Source organism: Callithrix jacchus, chromosome 6 (genome assembly GCF_049354715.1).
Source record: "Callithrix jacchus isolate 240 chromosome 6, calJac240_pri, whole genome shotgun sequence".
NCBI classification, from domain to species: domain Eukaryota; kingdom Metazoa; phylum Chordata; class Mammalia; order Primates; family Cebidae; genus Callithrix; species Callithrix jacchus.
This window is the reverse complement of record NC_133507.1, coordinates 37,428,919-37,450,928: the sequence shown is the minus strand read 5'-3', so window position 1 is coordinate 37,450,928 and position 22,010 is coordinate 37,428,919. Positions and strand designations below refer to the sequence as shown.

Genomic DNA, 22,010 nt, shown 5'->3' with positions numbered 1-22,010 from the left:
ACCCCTCTGGCAAGCCAAGGCTGGTTTGACCCTGAGGCCTCTCCCCCATGCTCCTGGTCCTCTCCCACAATGGTCCTGGCCCTCCCAGCTACGCTAGGTCTCCTCCCAGAATGCTCCCAGCTCTCCCAGCTGCATCCTATCCCTCCCAGAATGCTCCCAACCCTCTCCCAGAATGCTCCCAGCCCTCCCAGCTGCTCCCTAGCCCTCACCAGCTGCTCCCAGAACCTGACCAGTGAGCAGTCAGGGTTCTCCAAAGGAGGCCCCTTCCCCAGGTTCCATGCCAGCTGTAGAGGCTTTGGTGGGTGCCTTCAGTGCTTTCCAAGGCCTCAGACATGGACAAAGAGTATAGAGAGGCCTGGTTCCCTAGAGCCCGGGGGCTCAGCCCACCCTCTCCCTAGGTGAGCTTAGACTCTGACCTCACACCCCATGCCTGGTCCCATTCCTCTTGGCCTCCTTCTCTGGCCTCCCTCCCCACCTGTCACTCCCTGGGGCTGGCCTGCAAAAGCCAGAGAGCCGTGGAGCAGCTCCCCCTCCTAGATACTTCAGCCCTCCCCAAGGAGGGGGAATTACCAGAGTCATCTCCTGTCCTCACACAGATGCAGCAGTGGCTATGGACTTCGCAGATCTCCAGGGGAAGCTTCAGGGGAAGCCCAGGGCAGGTATTCTGAGCCCTTCAGCAGGAAAGCCCTCTCTATATCCAACCACTTCCCCAGAGTGCCAGTGTGACCACCCCCTTCTGTCACTGGCCCCGGGCCTATAATGGCCCTTGATAAGGATGTCCTGGAAGTCCCTTCAGGCTTTGGAGCTGGGCAAATATGGATCTGAATCCATGTCCAGAGCTAGATGGCTTGGACAAATTATCCAACTTCTTCACCTCAGCTGCTTCATCTACAAAAGGGGAACAGTGGTACGGGCCCCTTACAGAGCCATTGGGAGGTGTCCACAGCCGTCTCCGATTGTCCCAGCCTTGAGTCTGCCACAGAGCCAGGCACTCACCATGCTCAGCAGATGCCTAAATCAAATCCAGCCTGCTCCACCCCCATGCTAACGGCTGCAGATGCCACTCTCCTGGCAAGAAGCTTCTATAGCTACGACTTGCCCCTGACACAAAATGATTCCCTGAGTCTGGCCATAATCTACTGCCTGCTCCTATCCCACCCTCCCTCTCCCCCAGCTACCCTTTCTATGTCTCTTACCAAGGACCTAAAGAATACATACCCCCACCCTCCTCTTTCCCAGCATGCATAGCCTTTGTGGCCTTCTCCAGGAAGTCTTCCATGATCTTGTCAGCCCAGACTGATTTCCCTCCTCCAAGCGCTCGTATTCCACAAATTCAGTTCATGCCATTTTCCAGCTGGCAGCTGAATTTTCACAAACTCCCTAAGGCCAAGGGCCACCCACACTCACCAGCTGCTTGTTGAAGTTCTGGACGCACTGCTCAAACTGCTCATCCTTGGTCTCATCTGCCATCCCCAGCTTCTGGAGAACCTGCCGAGGCCAGGAGAGAAGGGGAGAGTGTTACCTGGGAAAGGAGAGTGTTTCGTCACCAACACCACAGACCAGGCTCCGGGAAGCCTCTAGCCAACATCGCCCAGCTCAGGGTGCCCTCACAGGGCTGCAGTGCCGCAGGGCATGGCTGGGTCCACATGGTCTTCAGGCCTCCCCACCCTCTACCCAGGGCTCAACAATCAGCCAAAAGTGGAGCTTAGGACAGGCTCGCCATAGTGACCACAGCCAGGAGGAGGGAGGCTTCAAAGACAGCAGGAAAGATCAGGCGTCCTCCTTGCTGATCTCACACTACACCCCTGGGTGCTCCGCCCCTACCCTGGCAGCTATAAAGTGAGCCAAGCAGAAGTGGGGACAAGCAGGGGCAGCCCCCCTTCCCCAAATGACTCCATTCCCTGGGCCCAAGGTCCATGAATGCCACAGGCATCAGCAGAGCAGGCCCTGAACCAGCAGGAGCCATCTTGGAACAAGGAGGGCAGCAAGGGGTGCCTGGGGGCTGCTGAGTACACTTGGAGTCCGCTTCTGACCTGCCGGGGTTTTTAGATGTGACCTGCCCCAGGCACTCTGCTCCCTCCTGCACACACACGTGCACACACACACAAGGCACACAAGGGCACAAGCACGGGCTCACAGCCAGTCTGCTGGCAACCAAGAGTCTCAGAGGCAGACCCCTGGTGAGTGGCAGCTGTCCTCCTCCTTCAGCTGTGTGGGGAGTGGGAGGGGGAGGAGGGATGCGTGGGCAAGGGCTGAGAAGGGGAGCCACACCAGGATGGAGAAAGCGCTAGGGAAGGAAGGCGCCAGCTCAGGACCCTGAGATCATATGCTGACCACCACACCCTCCCAGACTTCCCTCATTGGGCCTGCTCCCCCAACCCCAGAGCTCCCCATGAGGGACAGAGAGGTGGAGGCAGGGAGGCAAAATACAGAGGCAAGGGGGGATGAGTGGGAAGGGTAAGAAAGAGCAAGAGAAGAAAAAGGCAAAGAGCCAGGGCACAGAAAAGGGATGAGGAGTGTGGAGAGGGGGCAGGGGTGGCTGAAAAGCAGAGGGGAAGAGCAGTGACACACCCACAGCTCAGGACAACACTGAGGGCTCAGCAGAGGCCTCTCCCAGGCACTGACCAAGACCCACCAAGAATGAAAAGGAAACGGAGTAGGAGGTGGGAGTGGAAAGTGAAGGGAGAAAAGGTGGGCCCAGGAGCAGTGGGGAGGCCGATGAGCAAGGGGGAGTCCAGCAGGCCCACAGACACACCCTCCCTTCCAAGACCCGGAACCAGGCCACGCTGCCAAGAATGTCAGCTTTCCCTGCCCAGGGCCCAGGCCAGGGTCCTGGATTGAGGGATGCATGGTTCCAGGACAGAACTGGGACCCTTCCCACCTTGTATGGCCTGTGCGGCCCTGCCTGCACTTCCCCCGCCCGGCCCAGGAGCCTTGGCAAGGCCAGCTGCTCTTGGCCATCTCCCACCAAGCACCTGCTCTATGCCCGGCCGTGAGCACCTTGGCTGGTGCAGCAGAGAGGAATCACATGTGGGTCTCTATCCTGACATGGGGAAACACTTAGGGCTGTGGGACCCTGGGGTGGAGATCCCATCTAACCTGGGCAGTCAGGGAAGACTTCCTGGAGGGGGTGACAGCTCAGACAGAAAGGGGGCTACAACAAAGGTAAGGAGACCAGAAAGAGGGAGCATTTGACTGGGGAGTTTTGAATTGCTCAAAGTGACTGGAGGTCACAGAGGATTGTGCGGGAAGGTGAGTGGCAGGCAGGGGGCAGGTGGGCACTGGGAGGCAGCACTGAATGCTGCGCTACAATGGTCAGGGCACAGCCCATCAGGCAGGGGCAGCTGGATGCCAAGGGCTGACGCTGGGATGAGAAAAAAACAAAACAAAACCCACATGAACAAGAAAGTGGAAACTGCACAACTCACAGGCTCCCCACTGCTGCCCCTGGCAGCCACATCCAGGTGGCTGAAAGGACCCCCAGAAAGTGAGTTGAGTTGGGGAGGTACCTCGCCCAGCTCAGCACGGAGCTTGGGTAGGCAACTCAGCCCCTCTGGTGTGGTGCCCACCCATAGCGCCACCACCTCCAAAGAGAGGAACAGACACCAGATGGAAAAGAACTCCAGGAAGTATACCAGGGTCTCCAGAGAGACCCAGAAGCTCTCAGAAACAGGTCAGGGACTGGTCTACCCCCAAGGCAGGAGCACCGGGGAGGAGGCCACTTTCATGCCCTGCTCTCCTTCTCCCAGAGAAGACAGACACAGTCAGCCAGCAAAAGGGCCCCAGTCTATCCCACCCACACTGGCCATCAGGGCTCTCGAGGTATGCAGAGACAGACACACACTCGACCCAGTTCACAAACACTGCTGCGTGCTCTGCACAGACAGCTGGAGCCCACAGGGAGATCTTCCAGCCTTGAGAATGAGAGGCCAGCCCAGGTGAGACTCCATCCAGCAGTGAGAAGACCCTTGGGAAAAGGGACGCCTACACTGTGAGCCTCAATCTACAAAATGAAGTGAGCATCAGCACCCTCCTCAAGGATTACAAAGATCATGTCTATAAAATGCATAGCAGAACATGGTCCACAGTATTCAAGAAATGGCCAATCCCTAAAGGCCTTTAGAGAATAATGTACAGAGGGTGATGTGCAGATGGTGATGTGCAGAGGGTGGTGTACAGAGGATAATGTGCAGAGGGTGATGTACAGAGGGTGATGTACAGAGAATAATGTACAGAGGGTGATGTACAGAGGGTGATGTGCAGCGGGTGATGTACAGAGGGTGATGTACAGAGGGTAATGTACAGAGGGTGATGTGCAGAGGGTGATGTGCAGAGAATAATGTACAGAGGGTGATGTACAGAGAGTAATGTACAGAGGGTGATGTGCAGAGGGTGATGTGCCGAGAATAATATACAGATGGTGCTGTACAGAGGGTGATGTGCAGAGAATAATGTACAGAGGGTGATGTGCAGTGGGTGATGTGCAGAGGGTGATGTACAGAGGCTGATGTGCAGAGGATGATGTAGAGAGAGTAATGTATAGAGGGTGATGTGCAGAGAATAATGTACAGAGGGTGATGTGCAGAGGGTGATGTACAGAGAATAATGTACAGAGGGCGATGTGCAGAGAATAATTTACAGAGGGTGATGTGCAGAGGGTAATGTACAGAGGGTGAAGTACAGAGAATAATGTACAGAGGGTGATGTGCAGAGAATAATTTACAGAGGGTGATGTGCAGAGGGTGATGTACAGAGAATAATGTACAGAGGGTGATGTGCAGAGAATAATGTACAGAGGGTGATGTACAGAGAATAATGTACAGAGGATGATGTGTAGAGGGTGATATGCAGAGGGTGATGTACAGAGAATAATGTACAGAGGGTGATGTACAGAGAATAATGTACAGAGGGTGATGTGTAGAGGGTGATGCACAGAGAATAATGTACAGAGGGTGATGTGCAGAGAATAATTTACAGAGGGTGAAATGCAGAGGGTGATGTACAGAGAATAATGTACAGAGGGTGATGTACAGAGAATAATGTACAGAGGGTGATGTGTAGAGGGTGATATGCAGAGGGTGATGCACAGAGAATAATGTACAGAGGGTGATGTGCAGAGAGTGATGTACAGAGAATAATGTACAGAGGGTGATGTGCAGAGAGTGATGTACAGAGGGTGATGTGCAGAGGGTGATGTACAGAGAATGATGTACAGAGGGTGATGTGATGTGCAGAGGGTGATGTACAGAGAATAATGTGCAGAGGGTAATATACAGAGGCTGATGTACAGAGGGTAATGTACGGAGGGTGATGTTCAGAGGGCGATGTGTGGAGGGTAACGTACAGAGCAACCTTCACACAGTTGGAGGATGGGCCTGACTGACACCACCAGCCCTTACACCAGGTCCAGGTTGATGGCATCCCAAGATGCTTGACAGAAGTCACAGATGCCCACACATTATGTGCACTTGGCAAACTCCTATGCATCCTTCAAAACCTCGCTCAGGTGACATCACTGTGAACTGTCCCTGATCTCTCCTTCCCTCAAACACTCTGCACCACTTACAGCCTGAGACCTTTCCTCACTGCTGTGTGACATGCCTGCATGCCTGGTACCCTCACCTTGAATGAAAGCTTGAGGTCGGGGACAGTGTCCCAGTCATCTGTGTCCCCAACACCCACACAGGGCTAAATACAGGACAGACATGCAAGATATTCTTGCTGGCTGCTGCTCATCTGAACTGTGGGCTTTGGGGGCAGAGACGTGACCTTAAACTAAACACCTGCCTCTCAGTCTCAGGCTTCTCCTAGGCAAAATGGAAGGGTAATGTACACAAAGCCCTCAGCCCTGAGGGGTGGAGGGCATGGCAGCATGGAAGCGTGAGGCTGAGCCAGCCACCTCACTCTGCTGGACCTCAGAATGCTGAAGCTCTCAGCTCTCCAGTACCCCCACCCTGGATATGGGACAAACGACAAGACCACAGCATGACGGAGATCCAGGTTAGACTGATAGGTGAGGCTGGCCTTGGCCACACGCCATCCTCACTGCACCTACCCTCATTTCATTGATGAGGGAACGCAGATGTGTGGCCTAGGGTCCCCATCCTCAAGGAGCTCCTGGTGTGGCTACCACAGGGAAAAACAAGCTGGGCACTCCCTGCCCCAGAACAGGAGCTGGGACAAGGCTGTGAGCCTTGGGACACAGGTCTCCCACTCCATCCGTGTGGGACCTCCCCCATGCCAAGCTCACAGGCAGAACATGGAGGGACACAGGGGACTCCAGGTGTCCAGGAGGGGATGGCCCAGCAGCGACTCAGGAAAGCCTGGCAGGACAATTGTGCTGGGTTTTTATGGATGAGCAGGAGTTGGGTGAGGAGGAGGGCCTTGTGGCACAGACCAGGATTTGCACTCTGTCCAGGGTTATCGCGGGGAGGACGCCTGAGACAGTCAGCTCCACTCACACTCATCACACACTTACCAGGCATGCTCACTCTGTGATAAACAAAGGGGAGCCTTTGATAACTTGGCAGAGGACGAGACACACAGAGGCCCAGGGAGCAGAGGCGGCCACAGAGCCAACAGTCTCGGGAGCCTGATTGGCTCTCACCACATCCTCAGCCCAAGTCTGCATGTGAGTGGAGCTGAAGTGCCTAAGAGAGGACATCTCAGGGTAGGGCAGGAAGGTGGGGACAGGTGGCAGGAAAGACGAAGGAGTGGCCCTGTGGCCAGCTCCAGAGCCTCCTTCTCCTGCAAACATCCACAGGTTCAGCCTCGCTGAGCCCCCGATGTGGAAAGAAACCCGCCCAAGACTCCTCCCTAGAAAGGATGAGATGTTCACTGAGTTGGCACCGTGCCTCTGGCACCAGGGCCCACAGGGTCTCAGTGGGAGCGTCCCGTGGCCGAGTGCCCCTTCCCAGCCCTCCACCAAGGCCTCTGTCATGGACCAGTGAGAGGACAGAAGGCCCTGGCGTCAGCCTCTCCCAGTGGGTACAGGGAGTCCTGCTACCCTCCAACTGGCCCCATGTGGCAGGCAAGGCCCTGACCCACAGTGTGAGTCATGGGGCACAGTCAGTGCCCGGCCACCAAACCTAGAGAGAGGAAAGGCGCCCAGGCCCATCTTGTTTAAGCCAGGAGCAGCTCACCACCTACAGCACCCACCCAGCCACCGTGCATGCACTTCAAGATACCAAGGCAGACTCCTCACAAGGGAAGTGTCCTTACCTCTGAGTGACAGATGGCAGGTGAGCACAAACAAATCAGGACACAGCCTGAAGTGGTCAAGTCAAGAGGGGGTGGGTCTTCGGGCTCAAGGCTGTGCCCCAGCAGCCCCTCCTAGGGTCTCTGATCCCACCCTCAGCCCCAGAGAGCAGCGGGTCTTCTGCACTTGGGGGACACACACCCACAGTCTAAGTGGCCTGGCCCAGGGCAGGGAGAAGCATTTCCCAGGGCAGTGAGAAGGACCAGCCCAGGGACCCAGGAGGAAAGCTGGAGGCAGGAGGGGTAAGGGCCGCATTCTCAGCCACTCTGGTCCCAGCCAGGACCAGGGAGAAAGCTGGGGGCTCCTCGACCAGCTGGTGACACCCCTCATCCCCTCGTCCCCGCTGTGGCTGGAGGCATCTCAGTGGCTACAGAGTTCCCAACACCCCACCCACCACACATGGAAGAGGTGCCTCATCCTGCACATCTCCCCACCCAGGCACCCACTACCCAGCTACTGAGACCCCAAAAAATTCATGAGGCCCTCACCTTCTGCATCATCTCCTCCACACACCTGGCTGCCTGTGCAGGAAGGGTGGGCTGAGAAGTGAGCCCCGCCTTGCCCCTTCCTCTCAGCAGAGCCTGCGGTCAGGGGCCACAGGGACAGGATGCAACCTCATGCCCTAGCAGCCTCACTCTGAGGCTCCCCAGGCAGGCAGACACAGACAGAGGATGGGCAGGCAGGCAGGGGGAAGGCCACTGTCAGACACTCTGCCAGGCTTTCCCAGTCCTGAGGGAGATAGCCCGAGAGGCGAAAGGAAGGAGGACCCCTAGCACGGGACACAGGCGATACTCTGCACCCCCCATGCCTCTGGGTCCAGGCTCCCTCCCTGCCTCCCTAGAGCTGTCCCTCTGTTAATCTCTCCTCACTCCTCCTCCTCCACCCTCTCCCAAGCACAGCTGGGGTCAGCCAAGCTGGGGAGCTGTGGCTGATGACACAGGGCTGGCCTCCGGGGTCTTCCTGCCCTGGTGCTCCAGGAGCTGCTGGAGCAACTGTGGCTGGACATGGAAGCCCTGCGGCCTTGGCCTTCCGTCTACATCCCCTAGTTCATCGTGGACAACCTCATCCGGGGCTCTTGCGCGCGCAGCAGCTGGAGCAGATCCGCAAGGACATCCCAGACTTCCGGTCTAGCGCGGGGCTGGACAGAGTCATTGTGCTGTGGACGGCCAACACACCGCTTCTGTGAGGTGGTTCCAGGCCTCAAGGACGCGGCCGAGAACCTGCTGCGCACCACTGAGCTTGGCCTGCGGGTGTCTCCCTCCACGCTCTTCGCCGTCGCCAGCATCCTGGAGGGCTGTGCCTTCCTCAGTGGGTCCCCGCAGAACACCCTGCTGCCCGGAGCTCTGGAGCTCGCGTGTCAGCGCCGGGTTTTCGTGGGCGGAGATGACTTCAAGTCTGGACAGACCAAAGTCAAGTTCGTGCTCGTGGACTTCCTCATCAGCTCTAGCCTCAAGACCATGTCCATCGTGAGTTACAACCACCTGGGCAACAACGAAGGGCAGAACCTGTCGGCGCCGTTGCAGTTCCGCTCTAAGGAGGTGTCCAAGAGCAACGTGGTGGACGACATGGTGCAGAGCAACCCACTGCTCTATACGCCCGGCGAGGAGCCCGACCCCTGCGTGGTCATCAAGTACATGCCGTAAGTGGGCGACAGCAAGCGCGCGCTGGATGAGTATACCTCGGAGCTAATGCTGGGCGGGACCAACACAGTGGTGCTGCAGGACACGTGCGAGGACTCGCTGCTGGCCGCACCCATCACGCTAGACCTGGCGCAGCTGACCGAGCTGTGCCAGAGCCTGAGCTTCTGCGCGGACACTGACCCCAAGCCGCAGACCATCCACCCCTTGCTGTCCCTGCTCATCTTCCTATTCAAGGCGCCGCTGGTGCCGCCGGGCAGCCGGGTGATCAATGCGCTTTTCCGCCAGAGCAGCTGCATCGAGAACATCCTCAGGGCCTGCATGGGGCTCCCGCCACAGAACCACATGCTCCTGGAGCACAAGATGGAGCGCCCAGGGCCCGGCCTCAAGGAAGTCGGACCCGTGGCTTCCGCCTGCCCTGTGTCGAACAAGAAAGGACCGATGGTACTCATCATCTCTCCATGCTAGTCAGCAATGGGGAGAAACTCACCCCCAACTTCCCTTCTCTAGCCCCTCTCTGTTTTGCTCGATTATCCTCAGTGCAGATTCCACTGGCATTCTATCACCTGACCATTCTGGTATGTAGACTCCCAACCTCTCCTAGAATATGTCATGATAGAGTGATCCCAAGTGAGACCAGAGGCTTACCCCTTCAGAATGCCCACCACTGCTCTGATCCCCAACTCCGACTCTGTTAAGCTATTTCTTTTGTTTGTCTTCATATCTTAATCAGCTTTTCTTTTTTCTTTTGTGCCAGAGTCTCACTCTGTTGCCCAGGCTGGAGCGCAGTGGCATAATCTGGGCTCACTGCAACCTCCGCTTCCCAGGTTCAAGCTACTCTCCTGCCTCGGCCTCCTGAGTAGCTAAGACTACAGGCGTCTGTCACCACGCCTGACTAATTTTGTGTATTTTTAGTAGAGATGGGGTTTCACCATACTGGCCAAGCTGGTCTCAAACTCCTGACCTTGTGATCCACCCACCTTGGCCTTCCAAAGTGCTGAGATTACAGGCGTGAGTCACCACACCCAGCCCCTAATCAGGTTTTAAGTCCCCTATTCTTTTGTATCCTCCTGAAATCTTAAAGCATAAATTATAAGATCTGTAATTGTTATACCATCCAGTCCTCAAAAAAACTGTATTTTGTTTAAAAAATAAAATCAGCTCCTCTACCGTTTATGGAGTAGTTACTAATGAAACAATACTATTTTGAGAGGGAGGAACACATAGGTAGACATGAGAAACCTTAGAGCTTACAGTGAGAAATAACGTGGCACAGTGCTGAGAATGTACACACAAATATGGTCTCTCTAAATACTGGGATATAAAACTGCATTTTATTAAACTGCCATTTACACATCTCATTGTATTCTAATTGCTTCATAGGTAAAAATGCTTAAATGTTTTTCCTAATATCCCAAACTGGAAAGTGATGAACATATTTAATTCTCTCTCTTTTATTTTACTTGATTTCTTACACAATTCAGATACTGTGAGGGAACTTAGGGGAACAAGCTTGAAAACAAAAGTACTTAAGTAAACTTTATTGAGTGCTCACCATGTGCTAACTACTAGCGTGGCAGATTCTGGGGATAAAACAGTGAGCAAAAACCAGCAGTGATCTTGCACTGATGGAGTTTACAGTGCAATGGAACGAACCGGTAATAATCAGACCAGTCAATGATGAATTATCACAGGAATAAGTGCTGCACAGAAGAGCCAGGGTGCTGAGTGCACAGCACAGAGGGCACAACATGGACCTGGCCTATGAGCAGGGAATGGACCGGGCATCCGGGAGGGCTTCCATGATCAAGGACACACAGCTAGAGGAAAAACCTGAGGAGCACAGAGAGTACGCCAGGCAGAGAGAGGTAGGGGCAAATTTCTTGTGACTAGAGGGTGCAGGACAGTTCCAAGGAACTTAGAGGTAGTGGGAACCAAAGGACAAGGGACAGCTTGATGGGAAATGAGGCAAAAGAAGCAGGGAGGGACCAGACCTTGCAGGACCTTGTGGGTTGTGTTAAGGATAGATCTTCACCCTCAAGACAATAAGCAGCCACAAAGGAGTTCTGCCTGTGTTGTTAATTACATTCTAAGACCACTTATGGAGAGCATCTTGTGTAGTCCCAGATCCGTAGCAGTAGGCAGCGAATGCTGATTCCCTCCCAAAGGCATCCTACAACATTTACTGCTTTATCCAAATAGTCTACCAATTAACAATCAGAATGAGTATCTCTTGTATTTTCACATCAGTATCGTTGTGAAATGAATTAGTATGTTGGAGTCTTAATGGAATGTCCGTTATCTCTCAATATACAAATACAATCACCCTTTGATATCCAAAGGTTCTACCTCTGAAACCAAATGCAGATCAAAATGCAGAATTCAATGGATGTGAAACCTGTGGATAGTGGGCTGATGTTTTGTATATATGAGTTCCAAAGAGCCAACTGCAGGACTTGAGTCTGTGCAACCTTTGATATCTGTGGGGGTCTGAGAGAACCAATTCCCCATAGATACCAACCCACAACTAGATATATAAAAAGCAATTGTAGTTTTATTCCCTAGAAATGAACATTCTGGAAATGATATTAAGAAAACAATTTCATTTACAACAGCATCAAAAATAAAGAAATGCTAGTAGTAACTCCAAGAAATGAAGCACAAGATATATTCTGAAAACAGTAAGAGTATTGGAAGAAATTTAGGAGAACCTGAACAAATGGAAGTACACCACATGTTCTTTACTATGAGAAGAACACAGTATTATCAAGATGGCAGTACTTAAAATTCATTGAAAACCTTAATATAATCAAGATGGCAGTATTCCCTAAGTTGATCTATAGATTCAATTCAATTTCTATCACAATTCAAATTGCTTTTGTTCCCAGAAACCAAAATGACTCTAAAATTATATGGAAATAGAAAGGATTCAGAATTACCAAAGCCATTTTGTATAAAGAAGAGCAAAGTAGAGTACTCCCACTTCTAGATTTCAAATTTTACAACAGTCAACATTAATGAAGACTCTATGTACCGGCATGGAAGAGACATATAAGTCAATGGACCAGAACTGAGAATTCAGATGTCAATTGATTTTTGACAAGGGTTCTAAGACAATTTAATTGGAGAAAGAGTCTCTTTTACTTTTTTAACCAACAGAAATTTATTTCATTAAGCATAAAGTTACATTCACATTTGTCTACAAACACAGTCAGTAAGGAAATAAATACTATCAGCTTTCTTGCTGTAGGACTGGATGTTCAGTGGCAGGCTCACTTAAAGGCAGAGCCAACCCTGATGGGGACTCGAGATCAGTCACAACTACTTGGGAGGAGAACACAAAGACCACCAGCTTTCTTGCTGTGGTGCTGGATGTTCAGTGGTAGGCTCACTTGAAGGTGGAGTCAACCCTGACGGGGACTCGAGATCAGTCATAAATAGTTAGGGGGAGAACACAAAGACCACAAGCTTTCTTGCTGTGGTGCCAAATGTTCAGTGGCAGGGTCATTTAAAGGCAGAGTCAACCCTGACAGGGACTAGAGATCAGTCACAACTACTTGGGAGGAGAACACAAAGAACACCAGCTTTACTGCTGTGGTGCCAGATGGTCAGTGGCAGGCTTACTTGAAGGCAGAGTCAACCCTGAAGGGGACATGACATCAGTCACAACTACTTGGGAGGAGAACACAAAGACTGCAGCTTTCTTGTTGTGGTGCAGGATATTCAGTGGCAGGCTCACTGAAAGTGGAATCAACCCCGACGGGGAGTCCAGATCAGTCACAACTACTTGGGAGACACAAACACCGCTGGCTTTATTGCTGTGATGCCAGGTGTTCAGTGGCAGGGTCACGTGAAGGCAGAGTCAACCCTGACGTGGACTCGAGATCAGTCACAACTACGTGCGAGGAGAACACAAAGACCGCCAGCTTTCTTGCTGTGGTGCTGGATGTTCAGTGGTAGGCTCACTTGAAGGTGGAGTCAACCCTGACGGGGACTCGAGATCAGTCATAAATAGTTAGGGGGAGAATACAAAGACCACAAGCTTTCTTGCTGTGGTGCCAAATGTTCAGTGGCAGGGTCATTTAAAGGCAGAGACAACCCTGACAGGGACTAGAGATCAGTCACAACTACTTGGGAGGAGAACACAAAGACCACCAGCTTTCTTGCTGTGGTGCTGGATGTTCAGTGGTAGGCTCACTTGAAGGCAGAGTCAACCCTGACGGGGACTCGAGATCAGTCACAACCACTTGAGAGGAGAACACAAAGAACACCAGCTTTACTGCTGTGGTGCCAGATGGTCAGTGGCAGGCTTACTTGAAGGCAGAGTCAACCCTGACGTGGACTCGAGATCAGTCACAACTACGTGGGAGGAGAACACAAAGACTGCCAGCTTTATTGCTGTAGTGCTGGATGTTCAGTGGCAGGCTCACTTGAAGGTGGAATCAACCTGATGGGGACTCCAAATCAGTCACAACTACTTGGACCACCAGCTTTCTTGCTGTGGTGCCGGATGTTCAGGAGCAGGCTCACTTGAAGGCAGAGTTATCCCTAACGGGGACTTGAGATCAGTCACAAATACTTGGGAGGAGAATATAAAGACTACCAGCTTTCTTGCTGTGGAGGCGGATGTTCATTGAGTGGGAGGCTCACTTGAAAGCATTGTGAACCATGACGCATACTCAAGATCTGCGCAAAGTACTTGGGAGGACAACACAAAGACCACCAACTGTATTGCTGTGGTGTCAGATGTTCAGTGGCAGACTTACGTGAAGGCGGAATCGACCATGACAGGGACTCGAGATCAGTCACAAATACTTGGAGGGGAATGCAAAGAATGCCAGTTTTCTTTCTGTGCTGTCGGACATTCATTGGGTGGGAGGCTCACTTGAAGGCAAAGTGAACCATGATGGGTACTCGAGATCTGTGAAAAGTACTTGGGAAGAGAACACAAAGACAGCCAGCTTTCTTGCTGTGGTGCCAGATGTTCAGTAGTAGGCTCACTTGAAGGCAGAGTCATCCCTAATGGGGACTCCAGATCAGTCACAACTACTTGGGTGGAGAACACCAATAACACCAATTTTATTGCTGTGGTATCGGATGTTCAGTGGCAGATTCACTTGCAGGCAGAGTAAACCCTGATGGGGACTTGAGATCAGTCACATCTACTTGGGAGGAAAACACAAAGACCACTGGCTTTGTTGTTGTGATGTCAGATGTTCAGTGGCAGGCTCGCTCTAAGTTGGAATCCATCTTGATGGAGACTCAAGGTCAGTAACAACTACTTTGGAGAAGAATACAAGGACTGCCGGTTGTCTTGTCGTTTTGGATGTTCAATAGTAGGCTTATCGGGAGGCAGAAGTGTCTTGAAGGGAACTCAGATCAATCAGAATTATTTTTGTTCAGTAGCAGGGTCATTAGAAGATGGAATCAATCCTGCAAAGAACTTGCTTTTTACCTTCAATATTTGGGGGTTGGGGGAAAAAATCCAGGTCTTGGTGGAAGATTTGGAGGAAAACCCCTGGGTGTATAGGCATTCCTCACTGCAAATGGAGCATATGGTGGACCTGGGAAATCGCTTGGTGAAAAATCATGTGGAGAAACTCCAAACAGGGTTCCTGGAGGAGGTGGGGGGAAAGGAGCTCCTCTTCTCATATCGGTAACATACGTGTAATGCTTTCTGCCAAATCCTGTGTTTGGAACATCAACTGCAGCAGGATCTTTGTGTAAAAATTTAAATTTCATCTCTGTGTCAGTTAATTTTCGTCTGTACTTAGCATTTTCTTTCCTTAATCGGTCGAGGTTTATTTCAGCAGTCCGAGCTGCCAACCAATTGTCATGTGCTTTTTTCTTAAGGAGTAAAATCTGCTCTTGATAAGAAAGAATCATTCTTTCCAACTCCTCTTCAAGATGTTGGGCTTGCTTTCTATACTCGTCCAGCTGGTCAGTGGTAGAGTTGACCTTTTCGTCTTGTTTAGAAAGTTTCTCTTGTCTCTCTAACTGGTAATTTTCCTCTACAGTGAATGTTTTGTAAAGTCTCATTGTCGTTTCTTCATGTAATTCAGTCATTACTTGAAGTTTCTGTTGAAGCTTCTGATTCTCACTTTCAAAATCTGTGTTTTCTGACTGCAAAGATGCTTGTTCAGACTGAAGATGTTTAATATGCCCCATAAGCTGCTTCTCTGTTTTCTCAGTTTCGGACAGCTGAATGTAAATTTCATTTCTTTCTCCTTCTAGACTTTTGAAAGAAGCATTTAACTCAGCAGCATGCATCAGTTTCTTCAAAGCTCCTTTCCGAGGATTAGCTAAGGAAGCGCCGTTTTCTGATTCACTCTTCATTTCTACTTTCGAGTTATGATCATCCATCATGTCTTCTCCAAGCACAGCAGCCCAATCTTTCATCTTCAGCAAGTGTTCAGTCAGCGTCTTGATGTGATCGTCTTTGTCATTTAGAACTTGTTCTGCGTGTACTTTGGAGTCTTCAAATATTATTTTCTGTTTATTAAGTTCACTCACTTGTTCTTTCCCTACTTCAGCTTCTTGCAAAAGATGTTTCTGGCTTTCCTGAAGTTGAGAATTTTCATTCAAAGCATCTTTTATCTCTGTCTTCAGTTGTTCACCATTCATTTGAAATATGTTCAAGGGCATTTTGGCTTCAGCTAGTTGTGATTTGAGGGATTTTGACAGATCTTCTAGAGACTGTCTAATTTCTGAAGTATCCACCATCAATGGATGTTGTCTAGAATGTTTGTATTTCTCTTCTTTTAACTCTTTTTTTAGATGTGATATTTCATCCTGTATTTCAGAAATGGACCTGCTTAGCTTTTCACAGGTTGCCTCCAAACTTTGTGCTTCTGCTGCTTCCTTCTCAAAGCTGACGTCCTGTAAAGATAACTCTCTTTCATAGCCTTCATAGCTTTTTTGTAGAAAACTTAATTTTTCAAGTAGTTTACATTTTTCTTTAATTTGCTCACAAAGCATTACAGCAAGCTTTTTCTCTCTCCCCACATATAGCCAACTCCTGACTGATCTAAAACTTCTCCACAAAAAAAGGGGAATAGCAAAAAGTCCAATAACACCTGCCCATATCACTAATTCCCATGGAAAACCATTAGAATTTGATACCATACTTTCCAGCAGTGCTGCCACGATCCTGTGTAGCTTCTCCATGACCAGCCCCAACTAGGGCTGAGGAGTAGCTCCAGGCTCCTACACAGCACCAAGGCTGTTGTGGTGGTCGCCACAGTAACCAATGAGCACATAGAATGAGTAGCCTTCAGTCTGGAACTGGAGCAGACCACTGCGGAACGGGCTGTGGGGGGAGCTGTGGACAGGGGCGGGGGCAGTGGAGGGCACTGGAGAACAGGTAGCCTTCAGTCTGGAACCTGAATCCACACGGGGCAACTGGAGCAGATCACTGTGGAACCGGCTGCGGGGGGAGCTGGGGGATGCAGACACCCACAGGCCTTACAGGCCCACGCTGCCCACCCCGACCCCCTTGCTACACTTTACATCTTGAGGTGGTGCAGGTCCAGGCCTGATCCTTATTAAACTTTTTTTTAATTGGTAATGCCATATTGTGTTAATTACTTTAGCTTTTTAATAATAAAAGATTTGTCAAGGAGAGATAAAATTTATGATTCTTCAAAATTGCCTTGGCCATTATTGACGTTTTGCTCTTCTATGTGAATTCTACTATCAACATGTGAAGTTTCATTTAAAAAATCATTTTGGCTATTTTTTGTTTGTTTTTAGAAACAGGGTCTCACTCTGTCACCCAGGCTAGAGTGCAGTGGTGCATAGCTCACTACAGCCTCAAAACCCTGGACTCAAGAGCTCCTCCCACCTCAGCCTTCCAAGTAGCTAGGACTACAGGTGTGTGCCACCACACTGAGACATTTCGGTATTTTGAATTGCGTTATATTTGCAGGTGATTTGGGACAAATATCTTTTTTTTCATCATGAAGGTAACATTTTCCCCCTTTAAGATTATCTTTTGTGTCCTTCACAAACATTTTGTAATTTTCTATGTTGATGTTTTGTGCATATTTTGTTTTCATTACTAAAGAGTAGCTTTTAAAAAATCACTTTTTTTTTTAACAGAGTTTCGCTTTGTCACTCAGGCTGGAGTGTAGTGGGTGCAATCTTGGCTCACTGCAACCTATGGCTCCCAGGTTTATCTGATTCTCATGTCTCAGCCTCTGAGTAGCTGGGATTACAGCATGCACCAACATGCCTGGCTAATTTGTGAATTTTAATAAAGACAGCGTTTTGCCATTTTGGCCAGGCTGCTCTCAAACTCCTGGCCTCAAGTGATCCGCCCACCTCGGCTCCCTGAGTTCCAGGATTATAGGCATGAGCCACTGCCTTCAGCCTAATCACGTTTCTTAACTGGCCACTGAATGCAGGAACACCATTTGAATGTACATTAAGCAATGTTTGTTTTTTTTAAAAAAATCTCTATGATATGTTTAGCTAAAACAAAACATCAGAATGCATCCTACAAAATAAGCATATTGTTTGATAAAACTCAAGAGTTACAACGTAAAAAGTAAAATTCATTAACTTGAATTTCAGGCATCTGAAGCCACTATTCTAAGTTTGAAACTGTTCCATTTTTTTACATTCTTTTTATTAGTGAGAATATACAGATAATACCGTTACTGCCTTTAGATTTCTAAAACAATCATCATTTCCCTCCATCTTTAATAGTTTAGCCAGTTATACAATTACTTATGACCATAGTAGTCTGAAGATTTTACTCTTGTTGCTGATGAGAAGTTTGCTCAGATACCACTGTCTTCCCTCTGTAGATGCTGTCTACTACTTCAGGTAGCATCTTAAGCTTTTCCCTTTTTCATGATGTTCTGCAGTTTTACTTTGGTAGCTGACTTAATTTTATTATTATCAACACTTACAGCTAATTTCCCATCTAGAGACAGTTCTTTCTTCATTTCTAGTAAACTCTGTGTCATTATCTCTTTGAGTGTTACTTTTCTACCCTCTTTCTCTTCTTGGCCATTTGTCAACATTTATTACCTAAAATCCTGTTACGTCTATTCATTTATCCTCCAAGTTTCACAAGTGTTCTCATGTTTTTTATATCTTACTGTCTCTAACTTATTAATTTCTTATGAACGAATTAGCATCATACTTATGCATTCTCACTTTCATTAGTCTAATGATTTCTTTGTAATTTTAATTATATTGACCATATTTGTCATTTCCAAGATATTTAATTGTTTCAATTTTAATATTTTTTTCTCCTACATATGTAATTTTGGCTCCTTGGATGTCCCTATTTCTTGTTCTTTTCAATTTTTTCCCCCTTTGGCTCTTTGATAAACCCCAAGTAAACATCATTCAGATTCTTATTTCAGTTTCATTTTCATTTATCTTCTGCTTGGTGGGGATTTTTAAGTTGCCTGTTTTAAGAATCCATGTGTTGTGGAAATTGAATTTTCACATTTTAAGGGTTTTTTTTTTTAACATCTTTTTTAGCACTCCCTTCTCTCTGCTGGATAAGACTCATCTTGGCACCCTTCTTTAACAAATCTTTTTAAACAAGTTGTGGTAGGAAAACTGGATATCTATCTTTAAAAATTAATTTGGACCCCCTACTCTATACTATATACAAAGATTGACTCCAAATTGATTAAAGACCTAAACACAAGAGATAAAACTATAAAACTCCTAAAAGAAAACACAGGCATAAATCTTAATAACCTTTCCTGACATTTGCTAAGAGAGCAGATTGTAACTGCTCTTACCACAAAAAAATGGTAATTGTGTGAGGACAGGAATACATTAAGAAGCTTCCCTGTAGTATTCAGTTAACTGTGTATATGTATCTCAAAACATCACATCACACACCTTAAATACATGCAATTTTAATAAAAATAAGAATTTTAAAGAAAAATACAAAATGAAGATTTCTGATGGTAAATGTAGTGCCTGCTGTCTATAAAAATAGACATTTTTACAGAGAAGACACACAAACAGCCAGTGGGTATATGAAAGGGTGCTCAATATCACTAACCATCAGGAAAATGCAGATCAAAATCACAATGAGATATCACTTGTTAGGAAGGCTATTATCAAGAAAAAAGCCAAATGGTAACAAGTTGTATTAGTCCCTTTTCACACTGCTGATAAAGACATAGCTGAGACTGGGCAATTTACAAAAGAAGGAGGTTTAATGGACTCACAGTTTTCTACATTGCTGGGGAGGACTCGCAATCATGGCAGAAGGTGAAAGACACATCTCACATGGCAGCAAACAAGAGAAGAGAGAACTTGTGCAGGAAAACTTGCTTTTTAAAAACCATCAGATTTCATGACACTTATTCACTGTCATGAGAACAGTGTGGGAAAAACCCACCACCATGATTCAATTATCTCCCACTGGGTGCCTCCCACCATACATGAGAATTATGGGAGCTACAAGATGAGATTTGGATAGGGACACAGAGCCAAACAATGTCACGGGTGTTGGTGAGAACATTGAGAAATTGAAACCATTTTTACTGTGTTGTGGGAAAGTAGAGAATGATGCAGCCATGATGGAAAACAGTACAGAGCCTCCTCCAAAAATTAAAACTAGAACTACCTTGTGACCTAGCAATCCCACTTCTGGGTGTATACATCCAAGAGAATTGAAATCAGGATCCTGAAGCACTATCTGCATTCCCATGTTCACCATAACATTATTCACAATAGCCAAGATAAGGAAACAAACTAAATGTCTGCCAACAGATGAATGGATAAAGAAAGTGGGGGCAGATACACACCATGGAATATTATTCCACCCTAAAAAAAGAAGGAAATTTTTCCATTTGTAGTAATATGAATGAACGTAGAGGACATTAAGCTAAGTGAAATAAGACAGTCACAGAAGGGCAAACACTAGGTGATTCCACTTATAGGAGACATTTAAAATAGTCAAACACCCAGAAGAGGAAAATAGCATTGTGATTACCTGGGGCTTGAATGAGTTGAAAATGGGCAATTGTTGCTCAATGGGTGTAAATCTTCAGTCATGCAAGATGAAAAAGTTCTAGAGATCTGCCATACAACATAGTACCTACAGCTAAAATATGGCATTGTGTACTTAAAAACAGTTAGGAAGATAGTTCTCATGTGGTGTTCTTACCATACACAAAAATAATAATAAACAGAGACCACACCATAAAAGAATACAAGAAAAGTTTTGAAAGTTATGAATATGTTTACTACCTTGATTCTACTAAATGGTATCACATGTGTATGCCTGTTCAAACTCAACAAAATACATACATTAAGTATGTGCAGTTTTGTGTTTATAAATTAGACCTCAATGAAACTAAAAAATGCAGTGTTCGTGCCAAGGGCTTGAGACAGTTAGCGTGACTCGCCCCATCTTGGCTGCTGGACCTATCTGCTCTCCCCCCGCTCTCGAGGGCGAGGTAAAAATGGCTAAGCCACTGAGGCAAAAACAGAATGCAGAGCAAGGGCCTGCAGTTTATGAGGACATTGTGCTGACTGCTTCATATCCCCTTTAGTCTCTGTGTAAGCAATAGGCTTGCTGCAATTGAGATGCCTGAGAGGGACAGAGACCCCTGACCATATTTTCTCAGGAGCTGAGCCTTTGCTCTACCTCCTGATGGAAAACATAGTTAACAAGCCACCTTAAGGGCACCATTGTTTGCTTGCACTGTGTATCTTTGAAAAGCATATATTAACTCTTAAACTGCTTTGTAAGCTATTATCACAAACCCCCTTAGACTGCTTTGTGAGCTGTTATCACAGGCCCCTGGTAACAATTTTTACATGATTTCTGTTCCCTTTTCTGTTTACCCCCTTTTCTGTTGAGCTAAAGTAAATGTAACAAGAAAAAAGGTATAAAAGCTGTAACCCACAAAAATAAAGCTGCTGCTTGACTACAAGTCATTCAGGCCTCCAGACTTTGCTTTTTTTTCTTCTTTCACTTCCACGCACTCTCTCCCTCAGGTTGAACGAGACATCTACGTTGGTGGTCTTGGGGCTCCCGCAGATAGGTAGCCCCCCCGGCGGAAGTGCCGGACCCCAACAAAAAAATATCCTATGACCTTGGATTAGACAATGGTTTTTTAGTTATGACAGCTAAAACACAAGCAGTCAAAGGAAAAAATACATAATAAAACTTCATCAAAATTATAAAACTTATATGCTTCAAAGAACACTATCGAGAAAGTGAAAATGAAAACCATATAATGGAATAAGATATTTGTTAATTATATATCTGACAAAGGTCTAGTATCTAAGATATCTAAAGAGTCCTTACAACTCAACAATAAAAAGTAGCCCAATTAAAACCTGGACAAAGGATTTAAATAACATTTCTCCAAAAAAGATAAATTGTTAACGAGCACAAGAAAAGATGCTCAATATCCTTAGCAATTAAATTAATTCAAATTAAAACAATGAGATACTATTTTACACCCACTAGGATCACTGTAATCAAAAATACAGGTAATAGCAAATATTGGTGAAAATGTGGAGAAACTGGAACTTTCATACACTGCTGGTGCAAATGTAATTGAGTTGGAAAATAACTTGACAGTTCCTCAGAAAGTCCAACATAGAGTTACCATATGACTCAGCAATTTCACTTCTAGGTATATACCCAAGAGAAATAAAAACACATGTCCATATAAAGCTTGTACACAAATGTTCATAGCAGTATTATTAATAATGGTCCCAGAGTGGAGACAACCCGAATGTCCATCAACTGATGAACGAATAAACATGTTAGTATATCCATTCAATGGTATTATCCAGTCACAAAAAAAGAATGAAGTTCTGATACCTGGATGAACCTTGAAGACATTATACTAGGTGAAAGAAGCTGGGCACAAAAGGCCACCTACTGTAGGATTCCATTAACATGAAATTTCTAGAATAGGCAAATTCATCGAGTGAAAAGTAGATTAATAGTTGCCAGGTGCCAGGAAAGTGGAGAATGGGGAATGGCTACTACTGTGCATGGTTTTTCATTTAGGGGTGACGAAAGTGTTCTGCAATTAGATAGCGGTAATGGTTGCATGACTTCGTGAATATACTTAAAAACCAGTAAATTGTACAATTGAAGGAATGGATTT

The 22,010-nt window shown here is 47.5% G+C and overlaps 2 pseudogenes across 1 annotated transcript; one reads left to right on the top strand and one right to left on the bottom strand.

The window, feature by feature from the left end:
• The first annotated feature begins 3,396 nt into the window (after positions 1–3,396).
• LOC118154733 (inositol-3-phosphate synthase 1-like) lies at positions 3,397–10,051 on the top strand (annotated as a pseudogene).
• Positions 10,052–12,089: 2,038 nt separating this feature from the next.
• Positions 12,090–16,095, bottom strand: LOC118154523 (melanoma inhibitory activity protein 2 pseudogene; annotated as a pseudogene). The gene is made up of 2 exons (XR_013519305.1): positions 16,023–16,095; positions 12,090–15,774 (listed from the first exon to the last, which is right to left on the bottom strand). The product of XR_013519305.1 is annotated as a melanoma inhibitory activity protein 2 pseudogene (transcript).
• Positions 16,096–22,010: the final 5,915 nt, after the last annotated feature.